The 22,107-nt window shown below is 40.2% G+C and overlaps 2 protein-coding genes across 5 annotated transcripts in view; one reads left to right on the top strand and one right to left on the bottom strand.

Moving 5' to 3' along the window:
• The window catches only part of COL8A1 (collagen type VIII alpha 1 chain), an 89,131-nt gene that overhangs the window by 31,630 nt on the left and 35,394 nt on the right, over positions 1 to 22,107 (bottom strand). For 2 of the 4 annotated variants that reach the window (NM_001293134.2, XM_015296025.4), the window contains one exon: positions 1,329 to 1,441. The exons of the other annotated variants lie outside the window; for them this stretch is intronic. The gene's annotated coding sequence lies outside the window, so the exon portion shown is untranslated. The remainder of the gene's footprint in view (positions 1 to 1,328; positions 1,442 to 22,107) is intronic. 4 annotated transcript variants of the gene reach the window in all.
• The window catches only part of DCBLD2 (discoidin, CUB and LCCL domain containing 2), a 310,431-nt gene that overhangs the window by 22,418 nt on the left and 265,906 nt on the right, over positions 1 to 22,107 (top strand). The gene's annotated exons all lie outside the window — the stretch shown is intronic.

Below are 22,107 nucleotides of genomic sequence, written 5' to 3' on the forward strand. Positions count from 1 at the left end.
CAAAAGCTTTGAAGTAATTACTAATAAAAAAAGGCAGTGTTCTCACAGAATGTTTTATCAGCTGCTATATAACCCTCACCTCCAAGTTATCAAAATCTACTGCCGTTCTTGGATGAATGTTTTATTGCTAGGTGGATTGGGCTCTAAAACTTTCTTATAGATGCTCTGGGACAATTTAAATACTAGTAGGAAAGTATTTTATACTCTATAACATTTGTGGGCTGTGGACTTCGGCTGTATGGTTTCTTTTTTTTTCCTCCTTTTTTCCTTTTTTTATGTGTTACACCAGTTTAGTGCCTTGCCTAGGGCTGGTCCCAGGATCCTCACCACATGGTTTGGGTCCCATGGCTGGCTCCAAGAGCTAGCAGGCACCCTGCATTGGACAGCCTGGCCCTGGGCCAGCCCACCCCAGCGCCTGGAGAGGCCATGTTTGTATGGACCCATGCGTTTCGTTTCAGACATATCCTGCAGGATTACTCTGCAAGACGGACACACGACAGAATGAAGCGCTCATCTTCCCAAAGAGGCATTCAGAAAGTCTGAGTAACTTCTGTCATTAATTCTTAACATTTGGATGCTTTTAATTAGCTATCCATAAACCAAAACAGAGTGCAGGACACTACTGCAATGTAGTTTGTTAAGCAATAATGCATTTTTTCTTCCAAAAGTCACACTTGATAACAAACAATAGTCAGAGGCTTAAGATGACTGTGGATACTATGAGCTAATGTCTAGTTGTCAGAAACTTTTCCATTAGGGCTTAAAATGATGTTTAACATATTCCTCCCATTATTGAGCTAAACTACACATTGTATTAAACATGGATTTCCAAATGAATGTTACTGCTGTTTGTCTTCACATACACATACGTAAGGAGGCAGACACGTGTACGTACATATTTTGGATATCAAAAGTACACCCGTAGCATAGTTCACTCTATTCCCAGGACAGAATGTTTTTTGCCATCACCTTTTAATTAAACCCATCCTTAATCTTTACTGACTGTAAAACAGATTTTAAACAAAGTTCTTTATACACAAAATGCCAAAATTACATGTTCTTTCCTATTAAACTTCAGAGAACATCTGAAAGAGTAGATCTTTTAATTATCTGGGAAGAAAACATGCCGCTGACGATAATCACCAAAATATGCGTACCATATATTTGTCTAGTTAAAATTCAAAACCTTTGGTTTATAGCAAACATTTGAGTAATTTATCAAATCCTACTTTGTGCTAGCTTTAAGACAACCTCAGTTTTAAGCCTTTGCGCTTTGGTTTTGGCATTATGCATAACTCATTCAGCATTTCAAAGCTGGATATACTTACATTCAGATTTCAGGAAAGGGCAGAAGGACAGGTTGTTTCCTTTTCACTGTAAGAGAGCTAGATTTCCTGTTTGTGTAAGGCCCGTTGTTATTTTGTTGATTTTAAGATGGTCCCTAGAGGGAAAAGAAAGCTCATAAGAAATGAAGGAGCAAACTGGCCTTCTTTTGCAGAAATATTGAGGAATTTTGCCCAAGATTTTCAAACATAGCGGCTTAGCATGGTCTCTTAATTCCATATTCAGACTTCTTATTCAAGATCTGCTGTTCAGAAGTATGACAGCCTGGCAGCTCATTCAATTTAGGCAGCCTTTTAAGTGCTTGCGAAAACTGATGTAGCAATTTGAATACAGAATGAAAATCCTAATGCTTGATATTTTTGTTGGCAGTCCTGTAATAAATCAAAGCTTGGGTCTGGATTTCAGGAAAAGTTCCTTGAGTCTCGTTTCCACCCTTCTGGAGAGATGCTGTGTAGCTCTTTCAGATCATTAGGTACAAAATTATCCATTTGAAGGACTGCTGAAAAACATTTACTTATTCTCATCTTTCTCCATGTACCCCCACAAAAATGTATGTACAAATAATGTCTAGCAATCATTGGTCCGTGAGAGGCTTGGACTGATAGGAAGTGCTTGGAATCGTCATACACACTCCTGAACATCACTGTACTCAGTGTGAAGGTGTTAACAAGAGGAACCACAGGCAGTGCTAGCATCCTACGTAAATATAAACCATGCCTATCTGTTTTATAGGCTAATCACTCTCACACAACCACTACCACACCATACACACTTCAGCCAACCGCATCCCTCTGGCATGGCTGAGGAGACACTGTTTTGGTGGACTCAGCTTCCACCTGGATGTTCAGGATTTGATCTGAACCATGAATTCTGGAGACGCTGATGGTGTTTGAGTACATACATGAGTGCTTTGCTGGATCAGGACTAGAAAGAGACCAATGCCTGTTCATGTAGCCCTGCCCTGCGCTGCTGACAGCATGCTCCTTTTGCTGCTCAATGTTCATCGTGCACTAACACCCAGACAACTATGAAAACAGCTCTTTGATAAGCAGGCTAGTGCTTTTCACACACTGATTGGCCTTGTGGTTGAGATTTTAAGTATTTGGCCTAAGATCTTCCTGGCCTGTTTTTTGCCTCCCCGAAGTCACTGTTTTCCCTAGTAGCCAGAGTAGATCCAGAGAGCCACGTACCCAAAGGTCTCTCTCAATTTACTTGAAGCATTTTATCAGCCAGGACAAAATGAAAACTCAAGAGTAGAAGCTTTTAACCTTTGTTCAGCTGAACTCCCACAGTGCTGCCTGCCCCAGAACCTGGTATGCTCCAGGAGCTAAGCCCCAGGTAGCCCATCTACCACCAACCTTCATTAACCTTAGAAGAAGAGAGCATCTGGAAAGGGAAAACAGTCAAGAAGCAATACTGAATTTACAAGGGAAACCTGCAGGTAACTTGACTCTTTCACCTGAGATTTATTCCAGTCCCCTTGAGGTGGATGGAGAAATGTGCATCTGGCATCTTTCCCGAGAGGATTCTACAGCCTGGAGAGCAGAAATTGCCAGTTTCATTAACACTTGCTTCCTAGTTTAATAAACAGGGGCTTTTAATTGTTTATCTTGCCAAACAGGCCTTTTCCTTTAAGCAGTGATTCGGTAACTCAGACAACATCTATACCTGTTCATCACCTTAAGAGATGGCCCTGGGCTCCAAAGTTTGGCTCTGGACATGAACTTCTCCACAGCTTGCAGGTGTTTAGGTTTGGGCTGTGGCTCAGCTTCTTGCGTGGATGAAGGAAAGTCATGAGTTTGGAGGTAGCTTTTAATAGTTAACAAAGTGGAGAGCTGCCAGACTGGAGGGCATGGCAAGTTACTTTGCCTGTGCCTGAGGAGAGACGGATTAGGCGTTTCAGCCGAGCAGCTCATTCCTGCTTGCAATTTGTACCATCCATGTTGCTGTTACTGCCTTTGTGGGATTAGAGGGCGGCTGAAGGAGTGCCAGCGCGTACCAGCAGGTCCCAGTACAGTAGCAGTCACATCTGCCCTTTCTGCCTCCAGGAGAAGCAGGATTTCCCTGGCTTTCTGCCTTTCTCCTATCCTAATTCCTGCTCCTCCAAACCTGTACCAAACCCTCCTTGACAATCAAGAAGCTACAGAAGAATGCACAGGTGGTAATGGTGAAGAGAGCAGAAGGGAGCAGAGAGTCTCTGTGCCCCATCCAGGAGGAGAAGGAAAAAGTGGTCCCCAGGATGAAATCCAACTCTGGGAGCAGAAAAAGTGCCCTGCCCTCTCACAACTTCCTCACACAGTGCCCTCCCTTGGTCCTCACAAGGCTCCTATAACATCACTGATGGTCCCCACCCTTTCCCTCTCACGCGCCTTTCCTCATTCCATGCCACCACTGCTGCCCTTGCTTTCCTTGTCGGCTCCAAGGATATCCCTGGTCAGTGAGTAACCCAGTTGGGTTTTGCGTAGCAAAAAGCCAAATTCTGGCTCCTGATGATTTCTATGAGAGAAACTTCTGGCCACTTTGAGGCGTTGTTCTCTACGAACCCTTCCAATATTATTATGATCCAGCTCTTCATGTCCTAAGGCTGATGGCTATACGTGCATTCTTTCACTTAACTTCTTTCAGAACTGAAAGCTTATGATGATGCAGTGACTATTTTTTAACCCAGGAAATTAATCTCATGAAAGGTCTACTACATGCCCTGTGTTATTGGGTCACGTGGAGATCCTGATATACAGATTAAGGCTGCATAAAGATGTTACAAGTGGAAAGCCACAGTGTTGGAAAGAGCAAAGCAAATGGGCAGTCATTTTTGTTTTGGAGAAATGAGGGCCTGCTAAGGCTTCCTGGAGGAGGAAGGGGAGAAGGAATATGAAAAGAATGAGGGAAATCATTCCTAAGAGGAAACTTAAGCATTAGATTTCCTGATTGGTAGTTGCATTTCATTGCTCTGCTAAGAACCCTTTAGTGCTAATCTGTAGCTGAAAGGAGAGTGGAGGATTTGTTTTCTGTGTGCAAAATCTTTAAATATAGGAGGTGGCATGCATTCTCTTCTCTCTCCCACTTTGTTGGCTGCAGGTCTTAGCCAGGTGTGGAAAACAGCATTTGTGTTTTCAACACAAGTGCAGAAAGGCAACAGTAGAAATGTAGAAAATCGCGGTCAACTCTCTTGAACACAAAAGCAGCACGATCCCTAGTTCGGTTATATAAATACAAACTCTATTTTAAGCGTAGACCTGAGTTCCTCTGATTCAATATTCAGCCCAAATGCAAATGACTTTTGTGGAATGAGGTTTGCAATGAGCTGGATCTATTTACTGAAGTATTTCAGTCTGGTTTGGTGGAGAAAAGAGGAATCCGGTCAATTGCTGCAAGTGCTTCTGTAGCAGAATTGCTGCTGTACTCATTGTTTGGGCTATTTTCTACTGAATTGTTAAAATTTTTGTGAGAGAGAACTATCGGGGAATACAAGGCTGAGTCTGGAGCAAAGTCACAGGAATGTGCACACATAATTATGCCTTTTGAAAGTAGCACACTACGCGGGATTTCCTAAACAATACCAGAAAATGTTGACGTCCTGGAACTGACATTTGCAATTTCAAATCGCAGCTTTCCAGGTATAATTAGTATTGTTGTAAATGTTTAAGTATCACACTTGGGACTCACTTTGGACACGCCAGTCCACGAAGTCTAAATATGTATTGTTTTGCCATTTATTGTTTCCGTTTCCAGTGTTCCAGGAACTGACAGCTGTGATTTTTAAAGCTGGGAAGTACTAAATTGAAATAGTGTGTTTTAAAGTATTTATTATGTTTAATTACAGTACATAAAAGTTGCTTTTATTTATATTCACTGTTTTCTGCTGCCATTGTTCATTTTTTTTGTTTGTTTTGTTTCAAGCACCTTTGATTCCCATCCTCCCTTATTCAAAGCACACAGACACTTTTACAAAACCCCACGTACTAAAATACAGTTGAGGATATGAGAATTACTTATGACAGATGAGTCACATTAATATTTTGTTCTGAGCCATGAGAAACATGAGACACAAGGGTAGGAATCAGAACAGATCAAAACCTTTGGTGCTTCGTGATCCAAAACCACAGCCATCTACTGAGGTGCAAAATGTTCTTTTTTCACATAAAGTGTGAGAAAAACACAAAGAGTTTTGTACTGCAGATGCTGGCGGCACAGAGTGTTGCAATTATTCTCAATATTTTGAGATGCTTGAATCAAAACCAAGATTTTAAGCAACGCTGAGGTAAAAATATGTTTATATTTCTCCAGCAAAGAAAAAAATATCGTGTTTGCCATGATTGCTTCAGAAATGATATGCCAAATTTCTACCAGTGACTGATTGTAAAAACAAAAAGGGGAATGTCACGGCATCTGCTCTCTTGAATCATTGCTGTCATCCTAACTCCTGTTGGGTCTATCAGACTTCTGTGCTGCTAGAAAAATCTTGACTGTTCTCTTCTTGGAAAAGGATTGTTCTAATTGCCTTTTCCCGCTACTTTCCTACTACAATGCACGTGGCTGATTTAGGCTGGCTATGGGGCATGATCTCATATGATCTTGCCTCCTGTTTAGAAGATGGTAGATAGGGTACATTCTCTATAGTTTCCACTTGCTATTAGACTTCAGAAGAAACGTGGATCACCGCATCTGATGTGATCAGGTGATACTGTCTGTAATTTGAGTCACCGCTAGGTGAACCAAGTCTTCTGTGCTTAAAACATGAGGAAGCTGTTTCTCATTCATTCTCTCTTTCTGACCCGGTACTCATGGAGAGCTGAGGGCAGCAGGATGCTGGTGTTCACAGAATCATAGAATAGAATCATCGAATCACCAAGGTTGGAAAAGACCTCTAAAATCATCCAGTTCAACTGTCCATGTATAACCGCTATTTCCCACTAACCATGTCTCTCAGTACAACATCTAAATGTTTCTTCAACACCTCCAGGGTTGGTGACTTCACCACCTCCCTGGGCAGCCCATTCCAGCTCCTGATCACTCTTTTGGAGAAGTACTTCCTGTTCTGAGTGGGCTCTCCAGCTTCATCCAGCCTTGGGAAGGACCTGCTACTTGCAGCGTCCCCTCTGCCAAGACACCTCCCCGAGGTGCACAGCAAGGGCTTCAGGTGGGAAATGAAAGAGGCTTTGGACCGCCAGGCCCCAAACCAGAAGAATACTTTGGCACAGTGGGATCTAAACACATGCATCATAGCACGTATTTCTCTGGCCGTGATAGCTTCAGTGCCACTGTTTATGTGCTGTATGCTTTGTACAGTGAATTACTCAGTAGAACTGGAGCCGGGCTGTTTCTTGCCCTGAAAGTGACCGAGGTTGGTGAGTGCTAGTTTTGTTTGTGCTACCTGTTTGCTCTTCCAGCTGCTTTGGGGCCCTGCTCCCTGTTGCCTATCCACTGCTGCCCGGCTCTGTCTGCACTCTGTGAGATAACACAAGGAGCTGCTCACAGTGCATACCTGGGCTGGGCCAGGCCACTTTCATGCCGCCTTCTTCTGCTGTGTGGGAGAGCTTAAGTACGGAAACTGAACACACAATTTGTGGAAAATCAACATGAAAGATTAAGGATTAGAATTTAAGAACTGAATGGGTGGTCTTATCCAGACAATTCCTGCGGACTCTACTGGAAGAAATGCATGGCCGTATAATTAGGAACCAGCACAGTGCTTTGAATGTCTAGCTGTAGAAGTACTACCTTAAGCCAACGAAATCATGGTCTCCGTTTTCTCCAACTTTAATTTGTCTAAGGAATTTTTCTACTTTCTTAATTAATGCACTACTTCAGATTTGTTCTGATATGGAACACATTTCTATTCTTCAGTGTCAGTAACTTGATTCTTTGTGATTAAACTATTAGAAGCTATTTGGGTGCAATTACAGCTAGCTTACAAATAGGTATAGATATTGCACTTTGTTTAGTCAGTGAAAAACAAGTGTTTCAGTTTCTACTTGCCAGGCAGTGTGAGCTACTTACATTGAGATAAAGGTAGATACTGGGTTATAGCAGGTGATTTCTTTACTGCTATTGGGAGTATCACAAGACATGCTTTTGGTTGGTAGTGGTTTATAACAGTGATAAGTTTCTCAGGCTTTTCAGCCAAAGTAACTCCTACAAAACCGCCTCCCAAGAAAAGGTTTGTATGGGCATGTTGAACTGCTATAATAGAGTAGGTGGGAAGTGCCAGGGAGATTATAGAGAGATATTATTGGCCCAGACTGAAATTTTGCCAGGCCTCCAGGACAGAATTAAGTATCGCCGTGTGTTTCTCTCTGGTATGTTTCTGCACCATGAACTTGGACAGAATTTCAAATTTATGATGAAATCTAAGCCCTGTTAAGACTACTGAATTTCTTTCTCAATTTTTTTTTCTTCCTGATTTTAAATAATACATGCAAAGATTTGCTACTGCCAGCCAAGACTAGCTATTCTGGGAGAGGTACCTGTAGAAGGAAACATAGGGTATAAGGGGCACTGTGTAATTTTAGTCAGGTTATTTATGCATGCCTCTTTAAAAAATAAAATAAATTAAAAAAAAAATCAGAAAAGTAAACTTTCCAGTTCCTTTCTGCTGCCAATCTTAACAAACCAATTCTTTATCCATCCTGGAATTTTTATCAGCTTAGTCTTATGTTATAAGGAGAAATGAAATGAAATGGCACATTTTTGATACAATACATTAAAAGCCAGAACATGTAACTTGTTAGTACGGAGTGCAGCGACCAACGTGCTTTACTCACCACAGCAATAGGTAGTTCTCCTTGCCCTGATTGCACTAGCCAGTTCTTGTGCCTTCGTTTGTTTATTTGGCAGAGCCCCCTGAATCACTCCATATCCTTTCATGTAATTTACCATAAAAGGCTGAGCTGCTGCTGTAAGGACTATGCTAACCTCCAAGTAATATATTTGGAACAATTCTCCCAAATATCTTAAATAAAATCACTATGAAATATCAGAGCTCTGTATGGGTGGAAAAATAAACAAACAAAGAAGTCCTCCATTGCTGTTACCCAGATAAGTGAATATTAGACACTGCATATTTGACCTTTGGTGAACAGTTATAGAATCATAAAATCATTGAATCATTGAGTTGTTTGAGTTGGAAAGGACCCTTATTAAAGGCCAACTAGTTCAACTCCCCTGCAATGAACAGGGACACCTACAGCTTGGCCAGGTGCCCAGAGCCCCATCCAGCCTGACCTTAAATGTTTCTCGGGATGGGGCATCCACCACTTCTCTGGACAACCTGTTCAGTGCCTCACCACTCTCACTGTAAAGAACCTTTCCCTTGTTTCCAGTCTGAATCTCCCCTTTTTTTAGTTTGAAACCATTTTCCCGTGTCCTACCACAGGGTAAGGCTTAAAGGAGATGAGCTTTCCAGACAATTGCTATTCTAGCCTTATAGGATCTCACATCATAAAGGAAATGATTTCTGTTTCAACTCTCCAGAGAACTGATTTGATAAAGCAGCAAAACATGCATCTCATTTATTTTTGAGAGTAACTAAACCGGATTGCTCATGTACATTGTGTTACATGCATGATTAGTTCCTTTGCTGAATCAGGGCCTGAAGCTGGTGGAAATGCCCCCATATTTAGCAGAGAGCAAAATGTCAATTACAGAAAAGCATACTTTTATTTTGTTCATCATCATTCTTTTTCTCAAGTAAAATCAAAACATTAAAGCATTTCTCAAACAGATGTGTATTTTCTACTCAGGTTGGGATGAGAGAATGAAAAGGAACATATTACTGTCGTTAATAAAAAAGTAGAAATTGTGTGTTTCATCATAAAGTGAAATGCTTTCAGGCTCATAGAGGAAAATGTACTGAGAATATGTTCAAAATGCCACCCTTGTAAGTAAAATGCCTTTGCGAACTGCAACGTATGATGTCCCTTTCGTCCCCCTCAGGGATTTGTGCTGTTTGTTGTCCGTTCCTTTTAAGGCCAGATTTTAAAAGTTTCCCATTACAGGCAAGCAGGAGAATTCTTCTCTGTGCTAATATAGTACAGGATAAGCTCATACCAGTGGCTTATTTGGTTGCTATCACAGTAGTACCTAAATATTCAGATATTTATCTTCACAGTACCTTGTGAGATAAGGAAGAGCCCCTGCTGTCTGTTTGCTGGTATGTGAAGAACAGACATGCCAAATCCTCTGTCCAGTATTGATCTGGAGGAGTGTTAAAGACATAGGGCAGGTGAGAGGCATTCTCTGCCTGTGTCAGTGGGTCAGCCACCTTTCTGTGGCAATATGAAGCTTTATCCAGAACCAGCAGCACAAACACTGCTTATGTATGAGGAATCTGCAGTGTAACCCACCTCCTGAACTGTGTTCTACCATCCCGACCAGATCTCATGTCCCCTGGCCCATTGCCTCCCCAGTGCCAAAAAGCATGGTCTGCGTTTGCTCAAGTGCAGAATAGTTTTTATCTTCAGATTGTCATGAGGTAATTAAAACTTACAGTACACACGGTGTTTCTACCATGACTGGAATTTCTCTTTCAAGATCTCATCATGTGTTTATAGAGGTGGTATTTCTAGGTGAAACTGTACTAAACTCCCAGCTGCTATGCAATGTAAATTCAAGGCTGTAATGACACAGAAGTTACAAGGTCAAGTGTGCAAAAAGTCAGAAACAGTGCTCAGATCTGTCATGCATGAGTACTGAAATAACCATTTCAAATGCCATTGAATGAACTGAATTAATACAATGGGCAGGTAAAAATGAGAGCATTCACTAATGACTTTAAAGGAAGTGTTTAAGGATTTCCTCAAATATTTACACAAGAAGAGACAGCACAAGCACCACAAAATACGAGTATTTTGACTCAGATGAACTTCCACACATAGTGTAGGAACAGAAAGAACATTTCTATAGAAATAGACCTAAGCAAATATTCTGGAAACAAGGCAGCTTTAAAAAGCAAAAGGAGTCCAGATGTGGATGGATTCCTGAGACCATTCTATAGAGAATAAAAAGGCATACTAATGCTAATTCTAAGTGAAAATCTTCTGATTTGGATGGAATAATTTGGGTGATAAGAAAGTTTCTAATCATATTCCTAAAGCTTCTGGAATTAAAAAGAGCGTGAAAAGTATAGATCCTGAGAACAGGTAGACTGCAAAATCTGGGCAATGGTCTGGCAAGCACACTAGAAATAATCTTCTCAAATACAAATCAGATGTATCACTTTAAATTAATTGAGAACCAGTTCATAACGATGGTAGATGATTGATTTCATTTAAAATTTTCATAAATGAATTTAGGTTGCTCTGAAAGTAATGCCTCCTATTTATTTCCACAGAAACTACAACAGGCACAAAAAGCACAATAAAGCTATTTGATAGAGAAAAGTCTCAGCTACAACACACTATATTCAACATAGGCACCACCATTAGCTGTGCATTTTCACCACTGATGAAGAAGAGCATGCATGCCACGCTCCTGAAAACCTGCGTGGCCATCCAAAACACGGCTTGTCATTCATATTGCCACTGCCACTGCTGAAATGCATCACCTACCACCTCACTATGCTCATATCCACTATTTGGTCTCCACAAATGTCCAGCGATTGTTGATAAATGTCAGTGGGTGCCATTTTTTCTGCATGGAGGAATTCAGGCCCACTCCTTTACTTCATATGCACTTCCATGTCAGACATGGTTTTGTCAGACTGCCCCTCTGCTGCCGTCTGTCACACGGCAACAACATGTGAGGGAATATTGGTGGGAAAGTTCAACCTCTACTGCCATACCACCACCATCCACCTCTGATGTTGTGGGCCAACATAATAAAGTAGGAGGCACTGCCTTCAGAGCAGCCCTTATAGAATGGAGTTTGATGTTGGCCTTTTCCAGAGGTGATAAGAAGGATTTCAATGGAGCTGGTTATGTCCAAAATGTTCCCTGTACTGGAGCTATCCAAATATGGCAATAGAGCTTCTCTATTCTGGAGTTTGCACTGCAGTCAGGACTAAAATCAAATTTGCTTGGACATGGGAAAGCATTTCCAGCAGTTATCCCTTCTTTCTTTTATCCATGGTATTTTATTCTGAATTCACTTGAAATTGTGTGCTATATTGGTTATAAAACCATTTTCGGGATAAGTTCAGCCTTCCTTTATTATGGCCCGAGAGTCAAAGTGATCTATATATATATTACATCCAGAATGGTTCTACTATCACCTGTAGATAATTTACATGGTACATATGGTAGAAAATAATTTAGGTGTACTTCTCCTGTTTAATATCTTTACTGATGACCTAGATGAAATTGAGTGCACCCTCAGTAAGTTAGCAGATGACATCAAGCTGGGAGGAAGTATTGATCTGCCTGGGGACAGGAAGGCCTTACAGAGCAAACTGAACAGGCTGGATCGCTGTGCTGAGGCCAGTGGGCTAACATTCAACAAGACCAAGTGCCAGGACCTGCACTTTGGCTGCAGCAACCCCAGGCAACGCAACAGGTTTGGGGCAGAGTGGCTGGAAGACTGTGTGGAAGAAATGGACCTGGGAGTGTTGGTTGACACTCAGTTAAACATGAACCATCAGTGTGCCAGGGTGGTCAAGGCCAATGGCATTCTGGCTTGTATCAGAAATAGTGTGGCTAGCAGGAGCAGGGAGGCTATAATCCCTCTGCATTCAGCACTGGTGAGACTGGGCCTTGAGTACTGTGATCAGTTTTGGGCCCCTCACAGCAAGAAAGACATCAAGGCCCTGGAGTGTATTCAGAGAAGGGCAACAAAACTGATGAGGGATCTGAAGCACAAGTCTTAAGGGGAATGGCTGAGGGAACTGAGATTATATAGGCTGGAGGAGGTGCAGGGGAGACCTTATTGCTCTCTACAACTGTCTGAAAGGAAGTTGTAGTGATGTAGGGGTCAGCCTCTTCTCCCGCATGACTAGTGACAGGACTAGAGGGAATGGCCTAAAGTTGCATGAGGGGAGATTCAGATTGGATGTTAGGAAAAATTTCATCTCCAAAAGAGTGGTCAAGTGCTTGAATGGGCTGCCCAGGGGCGTGGTTGAGTCACTGTCCCTGAAGATATTCAAGAAATGTTCAGATGTGGTACTAAAGGACATGGTTTAAGTGGGGGAATGTTGGTGGTAGGTGGATGGTTGGACTGGATAATCTTGGAGGTCTTTTCCAACCTTGATGATTCTATGATTCTATGCTGTAAAAAATAACTGTCCTCTTTTCCCATGCCTTAAACTATTGAAAGTTTAACAGACCAATACCTTCACTGGTAACCTAATCACAGGGAAGTAGACAATTCCGTGGGACTTAACTACTGGTATGTATTTTATACGGAATGACCATAAATGGATACCATGATTGGAATAAACCTATACGGAAGCACAGAATTAAAATCTTTGGCTTTTGGAAACTGGAAGAAATACCAGCCCTTTCTTCCTTCAAGAACAGATGGATGCAAATGAAAATATAAAACAGCTTATCTTCCGCAGCAGCTGGTTAATGCCTTTAGTTTCTTAGCCAACAACAGTACAAGGCCGACAGGGATAAGTTTTGTCTGGCAAATGTTAAAAAAAAATAATTTCAAATTGTAGCAGGATAGCTGGCTGGTTGATTAGATACCTGAGAGTTTAAAACATTTGGTTATGATAGCAATAAAACAAAAGATATGGTTGTTTTAATTTAAAATTTGGCTTAAATAGGATGAGGTCTGATGCAGGAAGATGGGTCACATTGTGAATCTGACTGATGGGTGTAACCGTGCTAGAGATCAAAGCTAGTAACAGAATTCCACATCTATTAACACCCTATTTGTATATCAGTATTTCCAAGTGAACTTTTAGGGGAGAAAGAAGCTTAAAATTTCTGAACGTAACGAGATAAGTCTGACAAAGGGTGGGGATAATGAGATAGGCTTTGACTCCCAGAAATGACAAGAGAAAACAAATTCTTTGATAAATGGAGAAAGATTGAAAGACAACTCTGTGGGTTGCTTTTTCCCAAAGATGAAATCTTCATTACTTAGTTATATGAATTCTTGTATGGGTCACCAGTTCGGTGAGCACAAATGTCTCTAGCAGAGGGTGTGAAATGGGATGGTTTTAGGAATTCATTTTTCACCTCTATGGTACATCCTACTCCAAGACTGATAAAAAAGGAGCAAATTGGGCAAACATAGAGATAATAGCTTAACACATGAGAACTAATCATCAGAGGAAGGATCCACCTTCCACAGATACTGTATCAGCAGGTGGGCAAGCCTTTTAGCAGCTTTTTGCTAATGTTTCTCCATCTGCTAAATGATAATACCTCATAGTGGAAGCTGGAAGAAATTAATTAATGTGTAGTTATCTACAGCTCTAGGGTTGGAAGCTGAACTAGAAGTCCAAAATGCCTGTTAGCATTATTCATTCTATACCTAGATGATTTGCTCAGATTTGCAACATCAGACTAAAATGTGGCCGCCTGCAACACAGCATCGGGCAGTTCACCACATGAGATCAGTGGCATAACAAATAGTTCTAATTGGCAGGATGCTTTGATATATCCACCAAGTTTTTGTTGCAACCCTTGGGCCATATAAATTACAAATCAGCTTTGATTTATTACTTGGTTAGCTCCAAAGCCACTAAGAGGCAGAGAGCAAGAGCCTGGCAAGGAGCCAGGAACTTACTCCAGCAGTGTGCAGCCTCATTTGGGTAGATCTCACAACCTCCACCTTGAGCTGAAAGGTTGACATGAGCCGGCAGAAAACAAGTTTCTAATATACTGGATAATAAAGAAAGTGATGCATTTGGAACTGCCAGCAAAGACACCTGATGGTAATTGGCATTTAAAGCAATGGCACCTGCTAGACACATGGAGTGAGGTGAAATTCAATCCTCGTTGAAGTCAAGGGAAGTTTTGCCATTGGCTTTAAACAGGCCAGAAACTCCCCTACAATGATTAATGATTTGTAAGTGTATCTAAAAGCTTTTGGGTAGTTTATGTAAATTTTAAATACAGGCAGCTCTCCCTGGACACCTAATGGAATGCTGAGATGCTGAAGGAGTATAATTGACGTAATAAATACCTAGTAGAAAAAATAAGATTGATCACAGCTTGGGTTAAAAATTAATCGATTCCAGAGTTTAATCTGTTCCCACGTTTCAGTGCTTATATGGTTCTTAATTTCTTGTAGTAGGATACTTTCCAAGTATCTGGGGGGGTGAAACAATTCCTATGCATTCCCTTTACACAGAAAACAAGTTGCCTGACTCTCCTTTAAATTCGTGCAAATCGATGGGCTTCCATGGAGATCATTAATAATTTATCCAAAGCAAGCTCTGAGGAGATCTGGCTCTGTTTTTTGCTTATGCGTTTGTCCCAATGTTGCTTTCTTCCTTTTGTTTTTGTGTTGTCAGGCTCCTGTAAGCATCTGTATTTTTTTCTTGACATTTTATCAAAAACTGAAGCTTTTAATCACCTGCCAATAAAATACTTGCAGCTGAGTCTGCTAAAACATCCCAGCTTATTCTCTAAAGGGAGTAAATTTGCATGTAGGTTATTGAATATAAGAATGTTTCTGTTGAAGTATTTTCCTCCCATTAAAATTCCAGGGTGCTTATTCTAGAGGTTGGCCTGACAGATGAACTTCTACTAGTTGAAAAACTTCATACTGGTGGTGTGTTTCCAGAGCATATATCACTAGTTCCACTTACAGACACATGAGGCTCTTATGCCAAGCCTGGGCAAGAGCCTTATACCTTGTTTCATACAGTTCATATTGAGCCACTGACCTGCAGCATCAGGCAGTTAATCCACCCCAAACATACTATGAACCTCAGACAAGAAAACCATTGTGAAAGCACTACTGACCTGTTCCTACCTCTTGCTGCCTGTATATGACTCTCTGGTTACCTTGGTGTGGTGTAACTTGTATCCTGGCAAAACATAATGGTCTGCTCTTAAGAATACAAGCCTGAAAGGTTCACGTGAGAGAGTCCTGAAGCTCCCTGCACGTAGACCTCACGTCGTTTGTATTACACAGGAATAAGCAGGCCCTGGATATTTAGGGGTGCTTACAATGGCTGTTCAGTCTCTATATACAACTGCAGTTTGGTGATTTTCAATTTGCAGATATTTTATTTAGGGAGGCTGTGCATCAAGTGATCTTTCTGTGTCATTCTGATCATGCTCATTAGGATTACCAGAAGCTACCATCCTGTCACAGTGAGTGTTTGGCATGTGCATGCACCGCTTCAGCTTCAGGTGCTGATGAAAAAAGGTGGTGGACAATCTGCCTGTGCATAGGAAAACACAGTATGGTGTTTTGCAGGTCATAAAAAGGGACAGAAGGACCCAGTAGCTTCATTACTCCTCCCTTAATGTAGTGGATGGTGGTGCATAGGTTTTAAAAGGCGACTGTGTTGTAAAGGAAAAGCCTAACTATAAACAGGTTTCACTTTGTGACACTCATTGCATTACACATGCAGGTAGCACAGTTCCACCTGCTCGTTTTCTGATGCAATCATGTCACATGTCATAATGTCTCTTAAGTTTCAATAAGTACGCTGTTTAATTTTTTCCTGCTTTATAGTATTTTCTTCCTAAATCTACCTCTAGATCCTGTAATACTCTTAACATATCTGCAAATCTACTACAGTAGCTACTTTATTTAAATAACAAGACTTCCACTTTACTGAGGAATGAACCAACCTTTGTTGGCAGCAGTCTGGTAGGGTGCTTAATTCTGAAAAGGTTGCTCAAAACCCAGGCTAAACTATTGAAAGAATGTTTCAAAAAAAAAAAAAAAAAAAAAAAAATCAGAACTAAAGGTTTACTCTGTTGCAGAGCAAATAAACTTGCTCCATCTCTTCAAAGCAGACCTCACTGTTAATGGCTCTGAGGCAGCTGCTGCTTTCTCAGCAGAAATGCTTGTGATTCAGTCCGAAACAGCCTGCTGGCTTTCTTTCTTTCAAATACGTAGTGCTCTATGCGACCAAGAAAGCATTCTATGATATTTCAAGTCTCTCTTTGTGGCAGAAAGTTATCAATATTACTTACGCTCTATTTTTATGGCAGATATCAGGGTTTACATTGAACCTCAGCCTACTAAGTTGAAAATCTTTGCTAAATAGGTCTTCTAGGAGGGCCATCTCTTAGGAAGCTATTGAGAAAATCTATCTATTTTCCCATGCTATGATAATTATTGGGATTTGAGTTCCTAGCATCTACTGCTAATCTTCCGAGACACTTCTTTGAGCTAGCTTGCTTTGGCATTAGCTCTTAGTAACAATAACACTGCACTTTTTCCAAAAACACATCTTCAAGAAATTTGGTCAGGAGGCTCAAAGGGTATGCACACTATATTTGACAGCATGCAAGATATCTGTGCTGTAGGGAAATATGATGTGATCTGTTCTTCCACTTGTCTCCAGCACCTGGTTACGTTAAAAGAACAAGCTGTCAGACTGCCAAGGAGAAGGGCACTATGGGTGCTGTTTAGTAAAGGCAGGAACACCTTAAAGCCCTTGTGGCCTATGCAGTGTAAGTGAAGGTCAATCCACAGAGAGCAAAGGATGAGAAAGGACACTTACTAAGCCAAAAAATTAAAATAGACACTAAAGGACAGTTGGTTAAGAAGCAATGAAGAGAAGAGTGCTGCAAAAACAGCACCTGTCTGAGAGAAAATGAAAAGAAAGGTGTAGCATGGTGGAACAAGACGAGAAAACTTGGGATCTCTTAAGGAAAAGACTGGAAGTCTCAAATCTGAAGGTGGGAAGAGCAGCCTCCTCAAAAAGTTTTAGAAATTGACATGGGGATATTATCCTTATTTGACCTAGGTTATCTTAGGTGTGTTGCATTTCTGTCCCCTACACATAGCTTCTCTCAGCCTGAGCAATTCCTTGCCTATCAGTTAGTCTCAGTGATTCTCATGAAAGAACTTGAGGAGTGATGTATACAACCCTGTGTGAGCAAGAGCCACAAGATCAGGCCTGAAAGACTGTGAGCAGACAGCACTGAAACAAAGCTATGTAAAGGTGAAAAAAGCCCCCTGGAAGGAGTACTAGCAGTACTACATGGGAGCATGCCAAGAAACAACAGCTGGAAAAAAATGAAATGATGTTCCTGTTCTCAACAAAATGATGTGTTTATGACAGCCAGTTTTGTACTAATGCTGCTTAGTGCTCAAGAACCAAAGGTTTACAGCCACAAGAATTTCTAGGGTAAGTATGAATGGATTTTGTTATTATCAGGGAAAAAACAGGAAAACAGGAAAAAAGAAAGTAGTTTGCCTAAAGGTTCCCAGGAAGTCATTGGCAGTGCTAGGCTTTTGGTCTCCTGACTTATTTGCACAAGTCTCTTTTCTCAGGGTTGCTAAGAGCCCAACATTGTTTCTGCTTGATGGAAGAAGTGCAAATCATATCAATTCATAATTAATTTTATAACTTGGCTTAGTTCATTATATTACACTAAGTAACAAATTCTCATTTTGGTACTGCTCAAATTTGGACTAAAAACTGAATCAAACTTTATATTTGCTATGAAGTGTGAGTAAATGACTACATATAAATATATATCAGAGGGGCTGGAGCTTGATGATCCTTGAGGTGTCTTCCAAACCAAGCCATTCTATGAGTCTATGATTAGTTTCCCAACGTTTATAAGAAGATACCATATACAGGTAACCCATATCACTAAGTAATGCTATGTATACTACCTAGGACGTTCACTGGTGATGGTGCGGTGATTTGGAATTGTTATTTCTTGCCTAGTTTCCCAATAATTTAGTTTAAATGATAAGAAAACACTTAAACTTCAGATCTGTTTCTCAATCCTTTCCCAGAAATGAAAGCCTCCCTACGAAGAGTGGGTGGTGTCAGATATTAGGGAGTTAAGCCATGTGTCCTTGCTTTAAAACTGTTAATGTCTATCTCATCTGCTCTCTCCTATCATCTTCAATTTGTGAACAGAATGTAGTAATATGTTTGATTCATTAGAGGTGGAAAAAGGATGGTGAAAGCAAGTAAATACGCCAGATATCAGTCAGTGAAACCCCACAAGTATTAAGTCACCTCAGTTTGTTTGTCTGGTAAAAGTTGGCCTCTTGTTGGGTGAACTGAGGCCAGCTTGATTCACCACCAGAATGTGAGTCTGGAACTGACATTGAATTCGCAGATGTGCATAAGAGAAATCCCTTGAGTTTTAAAATAATTGACTCAGGGGGAGGCAGGAAGAATTTAAACAATGTTGTTAAGTAGACTGAAGTTAATCAGTTACCATCCGTACTACTGGAACTAGTCTCAGTTTGATGTCATGATGATTTTCTAAGTATTTTGTATAAATAAAGATTAAATTAGTATTTTTTAACTCACTGAGAATACACAAATCTGGGAAATTTCTGAACAATCTTCTTGCTTATAAACAACAAAAGGAAGTGATATCATGCATGAGACTAATAGTTGAGGAGTGAAGTTTTTATGTGCGTAAAAATTTCAATTTTAGAGCTTTATGGGGAAAATTAGATATAAACTCTGAAGGAAAACCAGCATGTGTTACAGTGAAGAATGTTGAAAATATTAAGCATATACTGATAACGCCAGGCCCGTAAGTATATGCTCTGCTTGTAGAAAAAGCTCTGGAACTGTACATTTGGCCTTTTGGAAGTGATCGCAAAAACAATGCTGTAGTTAAAAAAAAAAAAAAAAGAAGAGAAAAGAAGAAAAGGACAATGTCTCTTTCTTGCTTCTTTGTTTATGCAGGCTGTCATCCAAAGCTGTCAAAGAAGCAAGCCCTCTTAGGAGAACTTTTCCAGGTGTTTTCTGTCTAGTGGAAGTTTACATACAGGCTGATTCAGGGGTGCAATGACTACAACTGAATTACCAATGGTCAAATTCATTTATGCTTCTTTTCTCTGGTATTCAGTTGAGTCACAGAGAATCTTTTGGGTCATTTAGATCCATGTCTGCCCTTCTAATGGGTGTGATGTACTTTACATGTCAACACAGACTAACTTATCTGGCTCATACTTTCTTTCTTGGAATGCAGAACTTAAAATAGATGCCATTTAATACTTGGCTTTCAGTTAAAGACCCATCTGCGGATGCCTGATGGAAACATTTTTGAACACTCCATTTAGAGATAATTCTGCTCATATGTTGTAGATTTCTTCTATTCCTCTTCCTCCAGCTTAAATCAACAGAAAAAAAAAGATTTTGTATGATTACGATTTTCATTACTGGTTCTAGAATGTCGTAACTTCCAAAGCAATTGATGATGCTGTCACAAACAGAAAATTGCAACTTGGTTTTTAAAAGCAGTGAACATTTTGGTCTCAGCTTCCTTAGGGTTTTTAATACAAACTCTAGTTTTATACCTGACACAAATAACGATGGCTTTTGCCTATGTACGTTTTGAAAACAGACTAATGCTCAGTTTGAGGTACTTTAAAGCAATCTTATTCTCAGAAATAAGTGTTCAGTGCTTGGCGAAGGGCTGGCCTTCCTGCACAGTCTGCAACTGGGCACTTGTGGAAAGCCAAATATTCAAAATCACCGTCTCCTTTGAAAATACTTATTCACAGAATCACAGAATCATAGAATATGCTGAGTTGGAAGGGACCTGAGAAGATCATCGAGTCCAACTCCTGGCTCAATAAAGGACCACCCAAAATTCAAGCCCTATGTCTGAGAGCGATGTCTGAACAATCCCTGAACTTCAGTCACCTGATGTATGTGGAACTTGAAGCAAATGTGCCCACAGACAGTGAATGACTGACTGCAAGAACAAAAACGGAAATCAGCTTTGTAACTTAGCAGTGATTGTTACAATGAAAAGTAAAATATAACTAGAGATTGTTGAAGCATTCCATAAACATAATCCTGTGTCTAACAACGGCAATTAATTTTATTATCACTGTTATCAAGACTAGTTAAAATGGCCTTAAAATGGGCTGTTAAGTTAAAATGGTCTTGAGTTATGGAAATTAGACAACATAGAAATAGTGTCTTCAAATTAAGAAAAAAAAAAAAAGGTAAAACCTATGATGAGTAATGGGAAATCTCTGCTTTTGCAAAAGTATTGCCTAAAAAATTAAGAAGAGAAGAACCATTTGCTACAAAAGAAAAAGAAAAGGGTCAAATATCAGCTAAGTACGGTCAGAGCATCAAGGACTTTTCTAAAAATTCTTCTAAAAATGTCCTGTTCCCTTATTTCCAGCACTGCCTATCATGTTGGGAAATTGTCAATGCTTTATTTGAGCCCTGAAGTATGTTATTGAGGACTTCAGGCATTTAACCCATGTAGTGGGAGAAATAAAACTTGTGATGATTAAAGAATAATACATAGAAATGAGAAACATCTGCTAAGGGTGTATTTGCATTTGTCAGTCATCTGGTGGCCTCCTCTTGGCAACCTCAAGCTAATGTTGACTTGGTATCACATCCTTTAATCAAAATACTCCTTTTGTGTGCATCTCAAAGAGTGTTCTTCAGCCCACACAATGACTGCTTGTTTGCTTCATGTTTATGAACTCCTTCAACAAGATCCCTAGAGCTTAACCAAGGAGCTTTGGCCAACATTTTCCAAATGTCAATGCCTAAAACTTGGCATCTAACAAGCAAACTTCTTTTCAGAAGCTTTGAGCATCAGAAACTTTCTAGAGACTTGAGAAAGAGTTGTTTCTCAGCATTTTGTGGTCTTGTATGGATTTAAATATGTTAGTTTAAGCACTCGGAATTTATGTATTAGGGATAGGAGCTGGATGTTATAATGCCTAGCTACAGATTTTCCATCATATGCATACAAGTAAGCCGAATTTTTAGGATATAGTCATCATTACAATGATAACATGAACAGCAATACTTTATGAACAGTAATACCCATGTGCGGATAATGCTAATCTATCTTGCACGTATTTTTCAGTCAGTCTGGCTTCAGAAGAAAATGTAGGTGCTAAGAAAATACTAAATACTCATATGTACTGGGACCAACTCTTCCCTGGTCAAACAGTGTCAGAAGTTGGATGTACAGGGTCCAGTTTTATAAGGTCAGATTTGAATTAGATATTATATGAAACGGCATTAAGCAACAAACTTTGCTATTGAGTTACTATCGCAGATGCTAGTTGGAAGGGAAGGCTTGATTTCAGATTTCAAGTCTGAAGCCATCAGGGCTGTTCAGTGTGAAAAAATGTAAAGTGAAGTTCATGTGAGTGTGACTAGCTTCCAGGATTCAAGCCCATTCTTAACACAGGAATGTGAGATGCAAAAATGTAGCACTAATCCATTACTTTGTTCAAATTTCAAAGTTTGCCTTTGAAAAAAAGAGCAAAAATCGTTCTTGGTGGTGAATGTAATAACAAAAACGGGCCGTGAAAAGCAAAGATGCAGGAAGAAACTTGCATACCATAGAAATCTCAAAGAGGTATTGCAGTGATAGAAAGCACTTGCTAATTCCCCTCCTACAAACCTAAGCCTCTCTCATGTTTTTATCTAGCAGATTTGGGTCCCTCTTGTTTACTTTGGTTTCTGAGACTTATGATGCAGTACGTACCTTTGTCATTGCAGAAAAAAAGTCTACATGTGCACTTTTCTAAAGGAAGAACTGCAAAATCACATATTCTCTTGAGGACATGTAATGCAGAGTGAACCACACCAAGTGGCTAAGGAGCTGGCAAGACTGTGACAAGAAGTCTTTTTTCTCCGCTATGCTTTTTTTTCTGTTATTGCTTTCTCTTTGTTATTGGTAGAGCAAAGCAGCTACAGCCCTAGAGGGGCCATTT

Source organism: Gallus gallus, chromosome 1 (assembly GCF_016699485.2).
Source record: "Gallus gallus isolate bGalGal1 chromosome 1, bGalGal1.mat.broiler.GRCg7b, whole genome shotgun sequence".
Taxonomy (NCBI): Eukaryota; Metazoa; Chordata; class Aves; order Galliformes; family Phasianidae; genus Gallus; species Gallus gallus.